Here is a 19,888-nt window from a genome sequence, read left to right on the forward strand (position 1 = left end):
TTCCAATCTTTCTTAAATTGTTCCTTTCCCTAAAGAAATTATGACATTTTTCCAATGTATAGTGCTACCCTGGAAGCTCTCCGGCATTCTGCTTTGGTTGTTTGATTGTCTGCATGGCGTCAGAAGGAAGATAAAAATTAAAAACAAAAGGAAGAAAATGGAATTGGGCTCTTTGAGCAAGGATGCTCATTTTGTACATAACCCTTTCATACCCGCAGCCATTATTTGCACAGACCACTAATATTTTGAAGGCTGGTACAGAGAAGAAGGACATATTCTTGATTCCTTTTCCAGTACACTGTGGCTGCTGAAGATGCTTTTGTGCTAGGACTAGGGGCAGTCTCTTTCAAGAAAATTTATTCCCTGGAGGCTCATTTATGCTGGATAATTATGCTTACAGTTATTTTAAGATCAAGTTCATCACAGAATACTATCTTCTTGTAAATCTACAGTGACACCTTCATTATCTGAAACCTTACAAAGACATTTGGAAGAAGATCTTCACAGGCACTGATGGGGATTTAGTGTTAGACTCTCAATAAAAATGCCTAATTTCCATCTACACTTTTTGGAAATTTTGTCCATGTGGATTACAGATCTGCTTAAAAAAAAGAAAAAAAAAAAAGAAAAAAGATTGCAGAGATATGAAGGAGAAACTAAGGGAAGCAAAGTCTTTGCTCTCAGATGTGACATGGGTTGTCCTTTCTATTGCTTTAAGTTAGAGATGTAACATGGTGAGCTGTTACTTTTATAATTAAGTAATCAGTAAATGTGTAACTCATTTATAATATCCCAGTTGTACTGTACTTGTTAATTGATAAACACAAGAACAGGAACAGCAGCTTTAAGGTTTTGTGTTTAATGTACAGTTTGGAGATTTGGAGCCCAGAATTTTTTTTAATCACTGGTTCTGCCAGACCTCCTAAATGATCTTGAACAAGTCACTTCAACTTTTGTGCCTCAATTTCCATCATGCTAAATGTAGAGGAGAAGTACAAAAGGAGGGAATTATGAGGATAAATATGTGCAGACATGTAAACTGTGTACAAACTGGGGCACTGAGGACTGTGGAGTGACTGCACAGAGAGAAATAAAAAGCATCCAATGGCAAAGGCATAGGTAACTGCTGTTTCTGTGGTAGAGGAGGAAGAATCTGACGACTACCACATCCTTCAGAGTATGTATAGACTTTGTATTCAGTGGCAACGCACCTTTTTTGTTTTGTTTTGTTTGGACGCAGTATAGCTGCATTGCTTAGGAGGAGTCTACCATTGCATGTGTAAGGCTGAGTCTCTTTGTTATTACACAGCTGAGGTCATATAAATCATGCCATCATGAAAAGATGTTTCCATTGTGTAGCATTTCCTTGTTATGATCTGTGACAGGAAAAACAAAGGAGGAAAAACTAGCGTGAAACAATGAATTTGCCCTATTGGCTCAGTTTAAAAAAAACACATCTGAATTCAGCAAGGACAGAACTTGCCCCCACCGGGACCTGTCGAGCTTATTTACTGGTTCAGACAGCGCTGAGGAGTAAAGGGATGTGGGGGATGGTCAGTGGTATGCAAGAGATGGGATGAAATTATGAATAGAGATTAAATGCTTCAGGTAAATACCTGGAGGTAGACTGTGATTTTAGTAATCCAGTTCACCACACTACACCTGACTTCACCTCACCTCACCAAACCTGAGCCCTCCCCACGATCCTCCTCACTTCTCCACACTGTGGTGCATAATCCACAGCCTGGGCACTTCTCAGGAACATATCTGACGTGACCGCATGGACTGCACCTATAAAGCATGGCATTATTAGTATTATTACTATTATTATTATTTTGATTATTGCTGTTTGTTGTTGCTGCTGTTATTTTTTAGCACCCAAAGTCTCTCATGTGGCTGAGGTCCGGATGTGTTGTATGAACATGAATGAGATGTATGAACACTTAAAAATATAGCAAACCCTCCTCCCCGCTGAAAATACTGGTAAGAGCTACCTTTTTATTAGATTTCTGATCCTTCTGGTTGACATAAAAATACCACAATAAAAGCCTTTCTCAGGATATCTCAGCAATTTCTTTTCTGTCCTGGCTAGAACCAAGGGATGCAATAAAATAGAAAACAACTGAGAAAAATAAAAGGTAACTGAATATTTCACAACCCTTAAAGGTGTTCGTTCAAAGTTAGGTACTTCAGAACACGCAAAGGCACTAGGGGGAAGGGATGCTGTTTGTATACTTGCTTTCTTTATATTAGTAAAAATTACCTTGGAAATGGCTGGCTTTACTAATGCTTCTATTGCTTGTTTTACATGACTGTCACTTGCATTGCGAGGTCACTAATGCATCTAACAGATGGTGCAGCAGGACTAGCAGCCATGAGGGATAGTTTACTAACAAAAGAGGAAATGATTTTCAGGATTTCCCTTGCATATTGCAGGCTTTTTTTTTTTTTTTTCCCCCCTTTTTCCTTTTGGACGGACCTCATCTCCTTGGCCCCAGCTTCATGGCATTTTGTTTGTGGATCAGGGTAAGTCCAACGCTAGTAACAAATCTGTTTTACTTTCTCCCCCCCGGATTGTATTAGGGTTATAGCTTTGGAAAGCAAGTAACACCAGCTGGGTTATCTCTGTTGCCTGTACCTCGAGTGGCTCAGGACGTTGTTACGGGAAGACATTTACGGATCTCTGAATTGTCAGTCTTAGTTCCTGACCAAACACCACCTCATTGTGTTACTTAGCAGGTGTGGCACTGGAACACAACAAAAGCTCTCTAAAAGGAGATATTGCTTAAGACTTATGGCAAAGTATTGCAGCAAGCTTCCAAAAGCCGCGATGCTGGTAGCCTAAAGACCCGGTAAAGTAGGCTGCAGGAGCAGCCATTTTGTGTCTAGCATTAGCTCGCAGGCTGCTTTGACTGCAAGGAGCTGTTTGTCACAGGATGAGGAGTTTATTCTTTAACAAATGTCTGTAGAGTTATGAATTCCTCTTATATTGCAACTGTAGAAACTCATCCAGGCCGAAATCTGTAGCTCATATCAAATGGGCAAGAACTTATGCCTATGCTTGACGTTTGAGCTTATAAAATCAACAAAGCACTGAGCAACACACTGCAAAACAGTGAAGCTGATAATTAAATGAGAGGGGATTTATGCATATAGGGAAATTCATTACTGAAGTGAAGTGTCAGAGTCATTAACTGTGCTCTTTCCTAAGTTTTCAAAATTCAGTTCTCCATTTCTTAAAAAACTTTCCTGGAGGTAAAACTGAGCCTTGCCGGACTATACTGATGTCAAGTATGAGATGTACTTCTCATCACTGAACATGCCATGCAGCTTTATATTACATCTGCATTAGCGTAGAAATAACTGCATGACTTCATTAGTTATGCAGATTAATCACTGATTCACTCTAGTAGGCTTTTGTAGGGGACTTCGCAACTCACCTGTTCATAAAGCAGCAAAAAAATTTCCAATGTACATTTCTAAATGTCCTTTGTCAGAAGGAATCCACTTTATATGAAAGACTCCATCTGAATATCATTTGATGCATCAAGTGTCAATTCTCATTGTCATGTTATTATACCAAGTTCAGCCACTATTGTAGGCAATGTCTAACCCCATCACAGATCCTCAGAGATGAGAGTACACTGTTTCATATAGCTATAACTATAAAGAAATATAAGAGAGTTATAAAAAATGCTTCCTCAGAAGGAAGAGCCTGTTTTGCCTGATGGCACTGTCAAAATAGCTAAGGCAATATTAACTGACCAGAAAAGCAGGAGCAGATTCTCAGGATTTGGAACACTGGATTTTAACACTATGTTTCTGTGGGGCCTTGGGTAGACAAGTAGATTTGACTGCATCTCTGTCTACTAAAGAAAGAAGTAAACACTCCATTTCATGAAGGACTGGGAGACCCAGCTCAGGAACTTTCTTCCCAGCCTTTACCCAAACAGGATGATGACAGGGGAATAAAAAAAATATATCATGCTTTTTTTTCTGGATAAAAGGGTTTACTTTTTAGTTCAAAGTATCATTATGCTGAATACCCCCAGGCAAGGCTTTCATAAAATATGTGCATGTGTAGAACTTGCAATGATACGAGTAGTGTCTGAACATGTTCCAAATTGCATTGTAATTAAATTTGGTGCCAGGAGCCTAGTGCTTCAGAGCACCAGTACTCTCAGCATCACCCACAAAAGCCAGCAAACATCTACTCACTTTTTGACTTACCTAGCTGCCATTTCACTCTCAGGTGTATTTTACCTAGGAAACAATATGCCAGCAACTCAGCAGTTTTAGCGTGGAAGATGTCATAAGTTGCCACTTACAATGGAGACAAAGAATCCTCAGATCGTTACGAGTACAATAAGACCGCTACTACACCATAGAGCCAGGTATCATTCTGAAGGAGAGAAAAATAAATACTTAGAAGAAGAAAGTATTTTGTCTTTTTTATCTTTTCTTATGCCCTAGCCAGCAGTAACATTCAGGAACACCACAAATATCTGAAACCCTGGATGCCCCAAACCCCCTGATTAAGCAGTCCACATGCAGAGGGAAAAAATTAGTTTTAGGAAATGCTCATAATATTTGTTTAATTTTAAATTATGGTGATAGTGTGACTATTGTGGTTGCTTTTCTAGAAAGTAAAAACAGAAAAGGAAAGTATACTAGAGTAAAAAATCAGAGTTTTAAGAAGCAGGTATGGTAACTGCCTATCTGTTTTGTTTTGGTTTGTTTGTTTTCACTGACACATAAAAAAATGCAGATGAGTGTTTCCTACCAAAAAAAATCTGAGAGCGCAGATGTTTAAAAATTGTTTTGATGGAAAATCTCTAACTGGACGAAGAGCCTACATTTTAAGTGATATATTTAGTGCTTTCAAATCTCCTCCCTAAAAAGGTATTTTCTTTTCCAATCTGTATGTGGAGGCATGCATTGGAGAATGAAACATTACTGCATGGTATATATAAAATAAATGAAATAGTTCGTCCATATTTAATATATATTTGAAGGAGGTACAATTCAGGCACTAAAGACTACACCTACACTGATAAACTAAACAGAGTCAAAAGATAGGCTTAAGCTCTGGCACTTAATCTTCTATACTATTTATTTATTCTCTTGCTTATGGCACAGGTTTGGCTTGTGCTCAGTTGTACTCTCCCAGGCAGTCCCCAGACAGAGTTTCAAAGGCAGAACATGAAAGAGATTGTTCGCAGGAGGCAGCATGAGCAAGGCCACCCTGTTTTAGGGAGGGCACAGAGGAGCAAGAATGTTTAGTGGTTAAGTCCTCAGTATGAGACAATTGGTCCTGATCCTGATCCTTTCTCATTTATAATTGCCATAGGGACAATAATTTTAAGTTCAGCCATGCCACGAATCGCCAAGAATTGTGCCGCTTCTTACAAGGATGAGACAACAGCTGTCAGGAGGCAATGTATCAGTCCTGGCGTGAGGCTGAGATCCTAAATACGTGCAGTCTCGAATAATAACAACACAGCCAGCCCCTAGCACTGTCATAGTTGTCACTATGAGCCCACTCTGCTCTGTCACCATGTGTGACCTGGCCTGACCTCACACAGCCCCTCCACTCCCCGTGCTGCTTCTTCCCTTTGCAATGCTGCCATCCTCCCCAGGATTCAACCATTGACTGTACTCCCGCTTGCATTCATTTAAACCACTGCATATCATCTTGTACATACTTCTCTTTGCTGCTGAAGATTACTAATTTGTTCAATGAGTGTAAACCCAAATCTTTAGTGAAGTTTAACATTGGCTTATTTCAGAAGGAATCTATTCCTGAATGATTTCAGGAGAAAGTTTCATTAAAATGAATATATTTGACTTTGCAGCTTTTTGCATTAGTTCAACCAATTTGTGTTCAAATGAAACCTGAAATTGAACTGTAATAATTTTTAAAGTGCTTATCAACAGGAGTATGAATATCAAAATTTGGTCCTGGATAGAACTCTGAATATCCCTCTGAGCTGGGATCAATGTTCAGGACAGGACTGAGCTGTAGAATGCTCAACTGCAGAAAACTTTTCAAACTTAATCATAAATAAACTTCAGAAAATTGGTAAAGGCAGATCGTATTTTTACATCAGTAAACTGGCAAAGTTTAGTCTCTGTAGGATGTCTCTATTTAAGTTAAAACTACCCAAAATCTCTCTCAAAAAACACTAGAAGTCAAGAACAGAGTTTAAAATTAGAGGTTATATCCTAACTGCCCATTTTTCGGTGAACTTTTAATCTCTTATCCTCAGTATAAGGTCAGTGGTCAAACACTGGAACAGGCTTCCTAGAGGGGTGGTCAACGCTCCAAGCCTGTCAGTGTTTAAGAGGCATTTGGGCAATGCCCTTAACAACATGCTTTAACTTGATCAGCCCTGAATTGGTCAGGCAGTTGGACTAGTTGATCATTGTATGTCCCTTTCAACTGAAATAGTCTATTCTATTCTATTCTATTCTATTCTATTCTATTCTGTTCTGTTCTATTCTATTCTATTAACAACATTTTGGTACTTTCTAGTTGTGTATTAAGTGTCTGGACTTGCAGTTTTCATGAGTTGTTCTCTTATCTTCTCTGATCTTGCTTCTCACTCCCAGCTCCAAAATGAGACCACATTCCTTTCCGATTGTTTCTGCTGTTGTTACTGTTAACATTTGTTTTAGTCAAACAATATCAAGGAATGTCTGGAAAATCAATGTTTAATAAGTTACAGTAATGTTTTCAATTTCCTGTCATCTGCTTTAATGTACATGTGTACCCTGTCATTTCTCATCACTTTCTAAATCCATCTTGTTATCAGCAAGGTATAACTTAATGTACAGCTAACTCTTTCCTAGGTGACCTTAAAGCATACACTACTGGGGATGCTTCGCAGAAGAGTCATTCTTTCTTTGCAGTGAAGGTGACAGAGCGAACAGCTTGGAAGCAGCAGCACAAAACTTCAGCAAGGACTTTCACACTTGGGTAAATGTCCTAAAAAAAAAAAAAAGAGAAAAAAAAAAAAAAGACTATTTAGGTAGAAGAAATTCATTATGTCTGGAACCGTGTGATCACTGTGTATCAAAAGAGACTTTCTCCTTGCTTCTCTGTGGCAAAAGCAGAGTCCTAAGTCTGAATCAGACTAGGTCTCATAGCACTGAGGACCCCACCTTTAACACTTATTACTATTATTTTGCTCTACCTTTTTCCCTGCAGTAACTTAACTGATTGAGAGAAAATATGAAGAAATGAGGCCATGATGATTTACTTCAATGCTTCCTCTCCCACAAACACTGTGCTTTAAGAAGCTGCTCAATGTAACAGAAGCTAGAGCAGGGATACAAAAGTAGAGGGTGCAAGACTGCATGGCTGTGGTGCAAAGAGAAAGAAGTAAGGAGAGTAGCAGGAAGGAAAACAAATTAAGAAGGATTTAACTGTCCTGAGGAGATTAATCCAGTCATTTGTGCACATCCAAACAGTTCAGTTAGTCCTAGTTGGTTATTGCTATGCTGTCAGTTCCCTTACACCAGTGCAAGTTTGCTGTGGAGAGAAACTCTAAAAATGGAACAAGTGATGTAGGGCTGCAGACCTCTTGAACAAGAGTCCTTGGCTCAAGTCTCCACCGTTTGAATGTTTCATAGGTCAGTCACTGCAAGTCATTAAATCTCACCAGACCCAACAGGATGGCCTATAAAAAAGGATGGGGGCACCTAAATGGTGGTGCTGGCACTTGGCCATAGTCTTATTTTTCTAGTCATTCTGCCAGACACTTGTTACTCTTGGTTGTGCCTCCCTTTTTTTCTTGTTCTTTTTAATAGCTTTAAATATAATTGCCGGAGCATGCAAATGTCTCCCTACCCAGATGCGTTAAAGTCTTAGGTCAGCCTTTTTGCATGCATAACTCTCCAGACCCAGATTTAGTGAAGACTTGGGAGATGGAAGAGGCAGAGAAGTAGTGAATCTGGGAACAAGGGCCAACCCACTCATCCCGATCCTGAAGACACTGAAAAGACTGTGAACTCCCACATAGATTTCTGCATTCAATTCATTACCAGTTGGTACTTAGAGATAACATTATGGAAGTTTTTGTTTCTCCACTTGGCTTTAATTGCCTTCCTTATTAGGATTTATCTTTCTGATATGGCAAAATATTATTTCAATAGATGCTGCAATGTTATGCAAAAGGAGTAGAAAATTATTTCCCATAGAACATTATTAATGAATGTTTACGAGTTTCAATGCAGGCAATTTAAAGGGCTCGGAAGATACCTTTCTTGAGAGCTCAATTCACGCAATAGACGTTTGGTTTAAAATAAACTGAGCTTCATGTTTGGGGTTTTCTTTTTTTTTTTTTTTTTTTTCCCCCTTCCTCTGGAATATATGAAACTGTTCTTCAAATGCTAACTAATCTAACCAATTTTGTATTGAATCATGAATGCATTTTAATTCACTATTCAAACTGTTGTAGCAATGAATATTTCTGCATCCCTAGCAATATGTTAAAAGAGGGCTTTTCATTGCTTTAAAAAAAAAAAAAACTTCTGCAATTTCTTTATACAGTCTGATTAAAATCCAATTAATTACAAACACAATTAAACCTTTCTACCACAGTTTGCAGAAGAGGGCTGATGGAAGTAAAGTTGTCAATCAAAGATCCAACAGGGAGCAGTAACTTGTCATCTCCATAACTTTTAGCCAGTAAAAATGTGAAGCTAAAAAACGACATTAACTGTGTATTGCCATATGCAAGTTTATTAGGAAATACCTCACTTCTTTGATTGTTGTTCTGCTTATCATCAGATCAATACAATTTTGTCTATATGGCACCTTTTTTGACAAAGTCATCCCAAGGCATTTCACAATAATAAATATACATATAATAAAAAGGCAGTTAAAAATACAATAAAAGGAAATTAAACATTAGTGTACAATTCAATCGTATTGCTGCCAAAGAACAATTTGATGGCACTGAAACTTTTTTAAAATTCTGTTTTTATTGGTATTTTGAAATTTCATAAAACCAATAAAATGCATAACCATAATAAATAACAAATAGAGAATATGCACAATATACATCAGAGTTTCCCCCAGTCCACATTGTCAACTGGCATAAATCAGCATTACCTGCTGACTTCCATGAAGCTATAACAATGCTTACCAGACATTGGGTCCACCACACACTGACTTAACACTTAAAAACCAAATTACACTCCCTATTATTGGTGTTGATATTGGTTGCAAGGAAGTTATTCTTTTGTTTCTTTACTAACATCACTGAAAGTTCCCTGGAGGGTGTATGTGGAACTTCTCCAGAGGGCAAAAAGTAGGAGTAAACTTCCCTTTTATGGGATAAGCTAGTGTTTAGAGCATTTCTGCATGCTTAGTTGTCTTTTCCATCTAAAAGCAAACATATCTGAGCAACCTCGTATCTTTGGCTCATAACATACTATTCTAATTACTCAGCTATAGGATATGCAGGCACAAGTGTGGCATGAGGAAGGGAAAAGAAGGCAAAGGGAAGCAAATCTCTACCCCCTCTACGGGAGGCGAGCTGGGCAGAAAAGAGATAGCAGGGTGTAAACTTAAGTCTGTGGTACTACAGCAAATAACATCACCAAAGTAATGCATGCACCCTCTTAAATGATGAAGGAACATCTGGATTAATATCTTCACCAGCCTTGCATGCATGTACCATGGGCCACACTCTGAATGCCCCAATTTAAGTCAAAATAGGTGCTACCTTCATCTGGTGCCAGTGGACTGCTACAATCAGAACAGCAGAGGACCATGAAGCTTGAACATCCACATGCTGATCACAGAATCATAGAATGGTTTGGGTTGGAAAGGACCTTAAAGATCATCTAGTTCCAACCCCCCCTGCTATAGACAGGGGCACCTTCCACTAGAACAGATTGCTCAAAGCCCCATCCAACCTGGCCTTGAACACTGCCAGAGATGGGGCAGCCACAACTTCTCTGGGCAACTGTTCCAATGTCTCACCACCTTCACAGTGAAGAACTCCTTCCTTATATCTAATCTAAATCTACCCTCTTTCAGTTTAAAGCCATCACCCCTTGTCCTACCACTGCATGCCCTTGTAAAAAGTCCCTCTCCAGCTTTCCTGTAGGCCCCCTTTAGGTACTGGAAGGCTGCTAGAAGGTCTCCCCAGAGCCTCCTCTTCTCCAAGCTGAATAACCCCAACTCTCTCAGCCTGTCTTCATAGGTGAGATGCTCCAGCCCTCTGATCATCTTCATGGTCCTCCTCTGGAATTGCTCAAGCAGGTCCATGTCCTTCTTATGTTGGGGGCCCCAGAGCTGGAAGCAGTACTCCAGCTGGGGTCTTACAAAAGTGGAGTAGAGGCAGAGAATCAGCTCCGTGACCTGCTGGCCACACTTCTTTTGATGCAGCCTAGGATATGGTTGGCTTTCTGGGCTGCAAACGCCCATTGCCAGGTCATGTTGAACTTCTTGCAAACCAGCACCCCCAAGTCCTTCTCCTTGGGGCTGCTCTCAACCTATTCTCTGCCCAGCCTGTATCTGTGCTTGGGCTTGCCCCCACCCATGTGCAGGACCTTGCACTTGGCCTCATTGAACTTCATGAGGTTCACACAGGCCCACCTCTCAAGCCTGTCAAGGTTCCTCTGGATCGCATCCTTTCCCTCCAGCATGTTGACTGCACTAAACAGCCTGGTGTCATCAGCAAACCTGCTGAGGGTGCACTCGATCCCACTGTCCATGTCGCCGACAAAGATGTTAAACAGCACTGGTCCCAATACCCACCCAGGAAAGCCACTCGTCACTGGTCTCCACTTGGACACCGAGCTGCTAACTGCAACTGTTTGAGTGCAACCAGCCAGCCAGTTCCTTATCTACCGAGTAGTCCATCCATAAAGCCCATGTCTCTCCAATTTAGAGACAAGGTTGTCATGTGGTACAGTGTCAAATGCTTTGCACAAGTCCAGGCAGATGATGTCAGCTGCTCTTTCCTTGTCCACAAACACTGTAACCCTGTTGTAGAAAGCTACCAAATTTGTCTGGCATGATTTGCCCTTAGTGAAGCCATATGGTAGGGGTCTTCAGAATAACTCTTCAGTTCTGCCTGGGACCCAATGCAGTGCCCAAACTCTTTTGGTGCTATCTCTAGGCCTGCCTCAAACTTGCCAAAATGTTGTGGGCATCTCAGATTTACAACAGGTGAAGTCCAGGTGGTTCCACAGACTTAATCCTATTAGTATAGTTGAAGTGTAACATCAGTAAAGCAGCTGGGCTAGATACCGTTATCTCCAAAGACAAATATGTTTGGACAAGGACAGATTGAATAAACTACTCCTGTGATCTTCTGAATCTAAAATGACTGGCAAGGCACACACCAAGAACTTAGAAGTAAGATTCTGTGTGTCACTACCAAAAACACACAATGCATATCTCAGAATGAGATGATCAAAATATGGGATGACCCAGCTACTTCTGTATAAAGCCTAAATCCCAGAATAGGTGCAGTTCTGGGAGTAATATAACTCCAAGAGTCTCGATCACTTGCCACCAGGACATTAGAGTAATAACGTTTTTCAGAAGCAGTGTACTAAAAGGAGAAGCTACTAACTGGGTTATTGAATACTAGTTAGTGTTGCAGGTTAAACCTAGTAGGCATCTAAGCCCCTCACAGCTGCTCAATAACTCACCCGCAGTGGTATGAGGGAGTGAATCAGAAGGGCAAAAGTGAGAAAACTCATGGGTTGAGATAAAGACAGTTTAACAGTAAAGCAAAAGCCGTGCACACAAGCAAAGCAAAACAAGGAATTCATTCACCACTTCCTATTGGCAGGCAGGTGTTCAGCCATCTCCAGGAAAGCAGGGCTCCAGCACACCTAACTGTCACTTGGGAAGACAAATGGCGTAACTCTGAACATCCCCTCTTCCTCCTTCTTCCCCCAGCTTATATTGCTGAGCACGATGTCATATGGTATGGGACATCTCTTTGGTCAGTTGGGGTCCGCTATCCCAGGTGTGTCCCCTCCCAATTTCTTGTGCACCCCCAGCCTACTTGCTGGTGGTGTAGAGTGAAAAACAGAAGTCCCTGATGCTGTTTAAGCACTGCTCAGCAATAACTGAAACATGGGTGTGTTATCAACACCGGTTTGGTCACAAATCCAAAACATAGCACCATATGAGCTACTGTGAAGGAAATTAACTCCATCCCAGCCAAAATCTGTACAGCTAGAAACCTAGCAAAGCCAACAGAAGTTTGCTGATGGGTTGAAAATGGCATGAGAGAAAGACTGGGCAGAGGAAGAGGGAATAGCCATACCAGTATCGCATCCCAGCTGGGTGATCCATAGACTGAAGCTGGTCCACCTGGGCATCTCTGTTCTGCCCTTTCAGCAGCATAAATTCAGCCTGAGGATAAACTGTTTACAAATCCCATTTGCCCTTACAACAGCAACTTGGAGACAATTCCAAGAAAGAATCCCAGTGACTATATGTATTTTAAACTGGTCATGTAATATCCAGATGGAACAGGCAGAGACTGCCAGGCCTGATGCACCACAGTATACATTCTAAAGAGCACTTTAAAAGGAAAGACTCAGATGGTGATTTTCTTGGGCATCCAAGCTGGGTTTCCATAGATTGACCTCAAGATGTCTCAGGCTGAAATTCTGTCCTCAAGGTTTGCCTCTGGCTTGCTTTTACACAAGAATTTAGCAGAGACATATTCACCAACACCCCCACTGCTCTTATTTCTCATGCTGACCTCAAACTCATTACTGCAAGCTGTCCTCTGCCATCGCTGCAATTGCTTACTCCCCTGCATGTTTTATTTTGTCCTTGTCCCTACTCCACCTGTCTGTCTCTTTGGAGGATGGGACTACAGCAAAAGCAACATGACTAAGCCCAGTTCATCCCACAGAAGACTATAGTTTATGTCATCTGCTCTGGGGCCATCAGGAATGACAGTTCAATGTAGAGAAGAAACTCATTGGAACAGTTGGAGCAATGACAGTCTTGTGCAATCTCTGCTGTATGAGAACGCAGTAGGCTGCCAGCACCTACAAGGCGCGATTGCTTGAATGTATGCTGGAGGCTCTTTATACTAGTTACTGACAAGACAATGGGTCATAGTCATGCTTGCGGACCCAGGCAGATAGACTATGTTTGAGAAAATATGAAAATCGTAGCCTAAAAACTGGTTTAAAAAAAATAAAAATCATGTTTGATGTCTTTTTAGTACATTCATGTGCTTATCTCTGATTGAAGTCAAGTGCACCTTAGTGGTAAGTATGCCTCTGAGTATTTTTCTTAATACTGACAAACTTAAGCACATATTTAATTTTTTTTTTTTTTCTAAATGGCTGGGTCTAGCCACTTGTGGTCATATCCAGAGCCAAAAGAAGTCAACAGTGAGATTCACTTTATCAAATTTTAGTCTTCAACATCTGATTTAGTCCTTGAGACACCCTGTGCAGTCAGTGGAGAGAACCAGGGCATGATTTGTTTGATTTGTCTCAGAGAGCTGTTTTAGGGTGAGGTGAAGCTTATCTTTATGAGTTCCTGTTTTTTTCCCCACTATAAAGGGAAACTATAAGGACTATAAAGGGAATCTAGTGCAACTGACCTATATTTAGATGTTTACATTTAGTCAGTATATTCAACTTGTACCGTGTAAAGGTGGGGAGGAGTCAATATTCTAGCCAAAGTTAAAGTGTTTTTTATCCAGAAATTCCTCTGCGCCAACCCTTAGGCTGTCTCCCTCCCCCATGCTTTTTAAACAAAAGGATGTCACTTTTCACTAGTGGCTAATTCAGTTGTGAGGCAAAGCGAATGACTGGGAAGGGTGTAATAATTACAGCACAATGTGATGATCCTCTAGTGTATTCCCTGAAGAAGTATGATCTCAGAGAATTTCTGCTAGGCCCTCTTCAAGTAATTACTGTCAATTCATGCTTATCTGCCAGCTCTCTCACCAGGTTTTCTTTTCCTTGCCTTCCTTAGTGAAGATACTGTTTCTGACAAAAGGAGCCATTTGTCAAGGAGCCGGCATGCCAACTTTTCTTTCCCTTTCTTTGCTGAAATTATGCAAGAGATTACAGTCCAGCCTGAACCAATATGTACCTTATCATCTAAATAATAGAGCACATAATAATCAACGTCAAATGGACATTGGTGGTAGCAGATACAGCTATGTCATTCAGCAAAGGGCTGCTTGCCACGACCACTTCTGGACATCTTCATTTTAAACATGTGAAATCACAGAGGGCTTTGAAATAGATCACCAAGGCTGATTAAGTAATTGCAAAGTCTGTAGTTGTAACAAACCTCAAAGAGGTTTTTGAACAGAGACCCTTCTCCTTAGGGACCATACTGGAAGTGAGGAGTCCCTTCAAGGTATCTCTCAAAAGATGAACATTGCTTACCCATAAGACAGCAAGGGATAGATCTCCTTGAGCTTCCACAGCAACGACCCTGACTTCAGCCTGACCTGGGATGGAGTGATAATTACAGCGTATGTCTTTGGTTACTCTCCCAGGGTTTGGACAGGGGACGCTCTACTTATAGCTTGTGCATAAGCCTGGTTTAGGCAATAACAAATTCAAATCCTCTAACGATTACGTACAGATGGATTCCTAATCTAATCACTACATTAGTTAATTTTAAGTTCTTGAATGGAAAATGGAATTGGCTCAGACCTCCTGTGAGGGTAGCAAAAGGGACTGCTATTTAGAAGGTTTAACCATCTAGTACTGCAAACAGAAAATCTACAGGAGTCAGGAAAAATCATCTGGTGTATCCATGTGCTTTCAATAAAATCACAAGGGTTGTGTAACAACAGTTTATTTGAACCAAAATTCCCATCTTTGTTTCTTAGACTACAGAGAAAACATGAAAATGTTAAATTCTCTGAAAGTCTACATGATCTGAGATCCTGAACACAAATTCTCTTCCTATGTAATTTCTGATTTCAGTGTGAGCACACCCTAGGAATCAAGTGAACTTTGGAGTCCATCTGTACCATTTTGGTAATCCTGCAGGTGTTGTGATTCAGAACACAAAACCAGATGTAGGACTTGCATGTCCCACTACTAAGCCAGCCTCTCACACACATCTGTGCCACTAGACAGGGTTGCATTTTGGTATCTGTATGTCATTGTTCAAGAGATTGCTTCTCCTTCCTAAAGTGAAATATTCACCTCCTGTTGTCAGGTCAGTCTTGACTACATAGGAAAAACAAAGGTAGTCACTTGAAGAAATGTGTAGTGTGGAACTTTTACCTTTTTTTATGTTTTAAGCATAAATTTTAGTTTCAAGGCTATCCATACAACACGTGAAGGGTAAAATAAGAATGAAATAGCAGAAAGGTAGAGCTCTTTACCCTCACAGTTTGAAGAGGGTGCTCTATCTTTTTCAGATGCTAGCATTTGCCTCAGGATTTGGGCTTATTATGAGCTTGATTTGGCTGTCAATGAACTGATCCAAAACAACTGTCTTCCCTGCACTAGTTCCTCCAAGCCATGTAGTCTCTCTGGAGGACAGGTCCTTTTTCATTTGTTTTTTTTTTCCCCTCTTTTTCCCCTGGCACTGTTAGTAGTTCACCCAATAACTTACTTGCAACCACATTTTTTAATTTCCTAGTCTTTTGGTGGCTGAAGAAATTCAGCAATGCCCTCTGAGGACTTACACCAACATGTCACTTCTTTGCAAAACATCCCCTGATTTTGTCAGTTGCATGAGCTAATGCCAGTGAAACTCCAATGCTTTGGAAGAAAATCCAGGGGCACCTTGAGGGTTTTATTTTTTATTTTTTTGTAAAGTTCAAGATGATTAATTATATGGGACTCAAGATATGTAAAAGTTATCCAAGTTTTCACCATTAATCACATAAATGAACAGAAAATAATTAGTTCATAGTGACTTTCTGGCTTATTATAATCAGCCCAACTCAAATCGACTTAGCCCAGAGAGCCAAATATAGCAAGGAAAAAACCTTGAGGCATTTTTTCGCTATGTGTTGCCTGTTATCACACAGTGAGGTTTCTGTTCAAATGATGTGCCTTATTAAGGCAGGCGAAACCCATTTAAACAATGTATCAGAAATGCAGACAAGCTGCAGAAAAATACATGTATAAAGGGTATATTTTTCTTGAAATTTACTGATGGCTAAGCCTGCTAAAACTTTAGAAAATGTGTTTTCTAAAGCACTGACATTATGTTTTTCTAGTAATACAATTGGCTTTTTTTTTTATTTTGCTGCCACTCCTTTCTCCCCTCTTACTTCCCCTTGTAATGGACTTGAAGAATGGCAATTATTCCTTTTTATTTTACTGACTTAAACCATGTGCTTATTAGAATAAATGTTATCATTACCCTTTTTATTTTATGATTATTAATTTTTTATTCGATTGCCAATACTTTTACTGTAGGCTTAAAGTCTTGAATATTACATGTGATGGAACAATAATAAAATGGAAAGGCTTGGATATGATTCTTTCTTTCTTTTTCCTAATAAATACACCTTTAATTCTTAGAGAGCTATTCTATAGGTAGGTACCCCAAGTTATGTTTAAATTGTTAATTTTTTTGTTATCTATGGGAATTTGAGACCTCACTGTCTTTGGCATTTTGACTGTTTGCATGATATCAATTTGTACTAGTAGTTTGTGTCTGAAAGTTTGGACATCACAGTGTTGGCAGACTGCTGAGACAGACATCCTGTCAGGTGAATTTCGCGGCCAGCACACTTAGGTAAGTAAAGTGATAAACTTGGAAGTACATAGGAGAGTTGTCTGTGTCACACATCACCAGAACTGTGATGTTGAGTCAGGAAAGGTGCGTAATCGGTACAACTAAGACAGGGTCCCAGGACTTTCTCTGGCATTGATAGTGAAGAGGCAAAGCTCATGAGAATGTCAGATGCTCCTCCTGAGAGCTTCTTGCCCTGTAACTTCACTCCGGTGATGCAGCAAAGAAAATTCCTCTGTTTTGAAAGCTCCCTGGAACTACAGCATGCAGCTCGGACAATTTAATTAAAAACTTTCTCGAAAGGTAACATAGAACAAAGGCAGAGATGAAATCTGGTCACGGTCATCTTCTAAGCAAAAGAAGCAAAGTCAGTGCATGTAGACTCCAGCCATACAGGATGATGACAAAGTGGGAGAATGAAGGTGGTCAGAAGCCTCAAATTCACCCTCTACATAAAATTTGCAAATGTGAACTTCACAGCAACTGCTTAACCTGTGTACTATTACAGAAACAAGCCTGTAAATGAGATCATTAGATCACTCAGCCTCCTTAAATTTATCTACCTCTATGTGAAAAGCCTTTTTTTTTGTATTCCTGTACTAAGTAGAAGAGGTGTCAGTTGTTTCAGCATGGAGTTTAAAAAAGACCAAGGAGGTACCCAAAGAAAGTGAGATGAACAGGTAGCACCTTTGCAGCTACCTAAGAAATGCTGAAGACAGACTATTCAGTCTTACCTTCCCTGCCTTGATTTTGGTACTTTCATCCTAATATAGGCCTCAGAGTGCTTTCTTTCAAAAAATAAAATTAGTGCTCAATGCTTTTAAATTATCACCGGTAGAAAGATGTCATCACGTGCATAAAACCCCAGTTTTACTGTGGTCATCCAGAAAATAAAAATATGCAGTTTGGCTCCCTCTTAATTTGGATGAGATTTTCCTATTTCAGAGACTTGCATTCAGATCTCTGCACAAATGTTTCTCAGGAGAACAAATACACAAACACCCCAGGAACTGGAAATAGCATCCAAGTTACAGAACGTAAGAACTGACAGTATGTGTTTGAGAAAGTGGATGCTTGGAAGAAAAGAATATGTGGGATGAAGAACAGCAAAACTCTGGAGACACTCAGTGCCATTCCTACAACTACGAGATTTAGAGATCTCTGGAAATGGAAGTTGCATCTAGGCTTTGATAGACACTCATTAATGAAAGAATCATGACTAAATGCAGAGCTTTCACTGACTTTGTATTCCCACCAGGAAACATGTATAAGGAGAACACCAAGACATACTTTCTTTTTTTATTTTTCTTCCTTCTTAATTCTCTGGTAAACCAGGTACCAATGATTACAGAACCATATTCAAATCAAGAATGATTTCTTAAAACAGGGAAGTGTAATGATTTTTGAGAAGACATTCCAATCTGAAATCTATAAATCAGTTTGTGCTCTTTCCTCAATCCATGTCATGACATCTCAGAAAGCTTTGCAACTCTCTGGTTATGGGAGCAGACTCAGAATTACAGGATGCAAGTGAAGATCCTGAGCTCTGTTACCGACCTATATAACCTTGACTTGGTCATTTTGCTTTTCTGCTTTTCTGCCCATGTTTTGCCTGTTCAGGCTAAATTCTTCTTGGCAATGCCAGCCTGTTATTACATTTGCACATTCCCTAGTACAAAAGCAACTAGAAAACAGCTGGAGCCTCTAGCCACCAATAATGTAAATAATAATACATTTCTTCTTCTCTAAACTGCAATGCACATGCGTCAAACAGGGTGATAACATAAAGATTTGTAATAAAATAATAATAAAAATTGAAATACTGTTGCTAATAAAACATCTCTTCAAGTTTTCTCTTTTAAAGTACACGTGTATGTGTGTTGGTGAATGTGTGCGTGTGTGTCTCAAACAGAACAGAGCCAAATTAAATTTTGCATATTATATCAAAACAAGTGCAATCACAGTAACCATTTATTTCTCGGCATTTTCATTTCTTTTTTTTAATGAACTTTCCCTGAGGACATTCTTACAATTGAGCATTTATTTATTATAAGTAACAAAAGGAATTTTGATTGTTCCAGCTGTAGCAAAGAAATACACTTTGATAAGCATACAGTACCACAGATGAAAATAACAACACAAGTAAGTAATTAAAAGCTTTGGAATTTAAGGATGAAATTCTCTGCTGACATTTCTCTGTAGAATTTAATGTAGTTATGGTAGAGAATTGGGGCCTCAGAAAAAGGGAGCTTGGGAATGTTTGACCTTATTTCCCCATTTCTCTAGAAGAATTTCCTTTCTTCCATCCTAGGCAAATAGAAGTCTTAATGATATGAAATCTCAGCCTACCTGGTTTGGAAGACTGAAAATATAGGAACATAAATTATGTTTAAAAAAAAAAAAAGTTGTTTTTTTTTGTTTTCATATTTATACACATGGTGGGAAGTAAAGGAACAGTGTCATACAGCAGCATCCCACAGAGACGGTCTACATTAGGTATAAGCTCATCCATTTTTTCTGGATGAGGACACACAAGTATGTTGCCCTGGAGAAAAAAGTTCCAATGTACCAGTTTAATACTAATTATTTTATTTATGCTTTCACCTCATTTTGACTTCAAGGGTTTTGTACATCTTTAACCTGTGGAAGAAAAGGATAATCTATTTCGCATATAGAAGTGGGATAAGAAAAAAGTCTTATAGCACATTGTGCTTTTAAGCAGGACTATGTATGGAAATAACAGTTTGTTAAGCGTTTGATTGCACATTACTTCATTGCAAAAAAGTTATTTTCTATAGTATTGACAAAAATACTTACAGTTTAAAAACACTTCTAAATTTTGTGGGTTTTTTTTTAATACTGTGATTAATCTATATATGAAGATTCATGTCTTAAGATTTCATAGACCATAAATAGTTAACAGCTTACCTCTGATAAATATCTCTTCAGCTGTTTTTTATTCTTCTTTGTAAGAATCACAGATGATTTTTTTTTTTTTCCCATGGAAGTCAAATGATATGGAATGGAAGACAGCAGTGGAAAACTTGTTATTCATTCCAGCGTGGCAAGTCCTAAAAGCCCTCATGAGAAATGATGCAAATTTCTTCCTGCCTTGATTATCTGCTCTGGGTCACAGTAGTGTAACTATTACTTTTCTGG

Source organism: Buteo buteo, chromosome Z, assembly GCF_964188355.1.
Source record: "Buteo buteo chromosome Z, bButBut1.hap1.1, whole genome shotgun sequence".
Classification (NCBI taxonomy): Eukaryota; Metazoa; Chordata; class Aves; order Accipitriformes; family Accipitridae; genus Buteo; species Buteo buteo.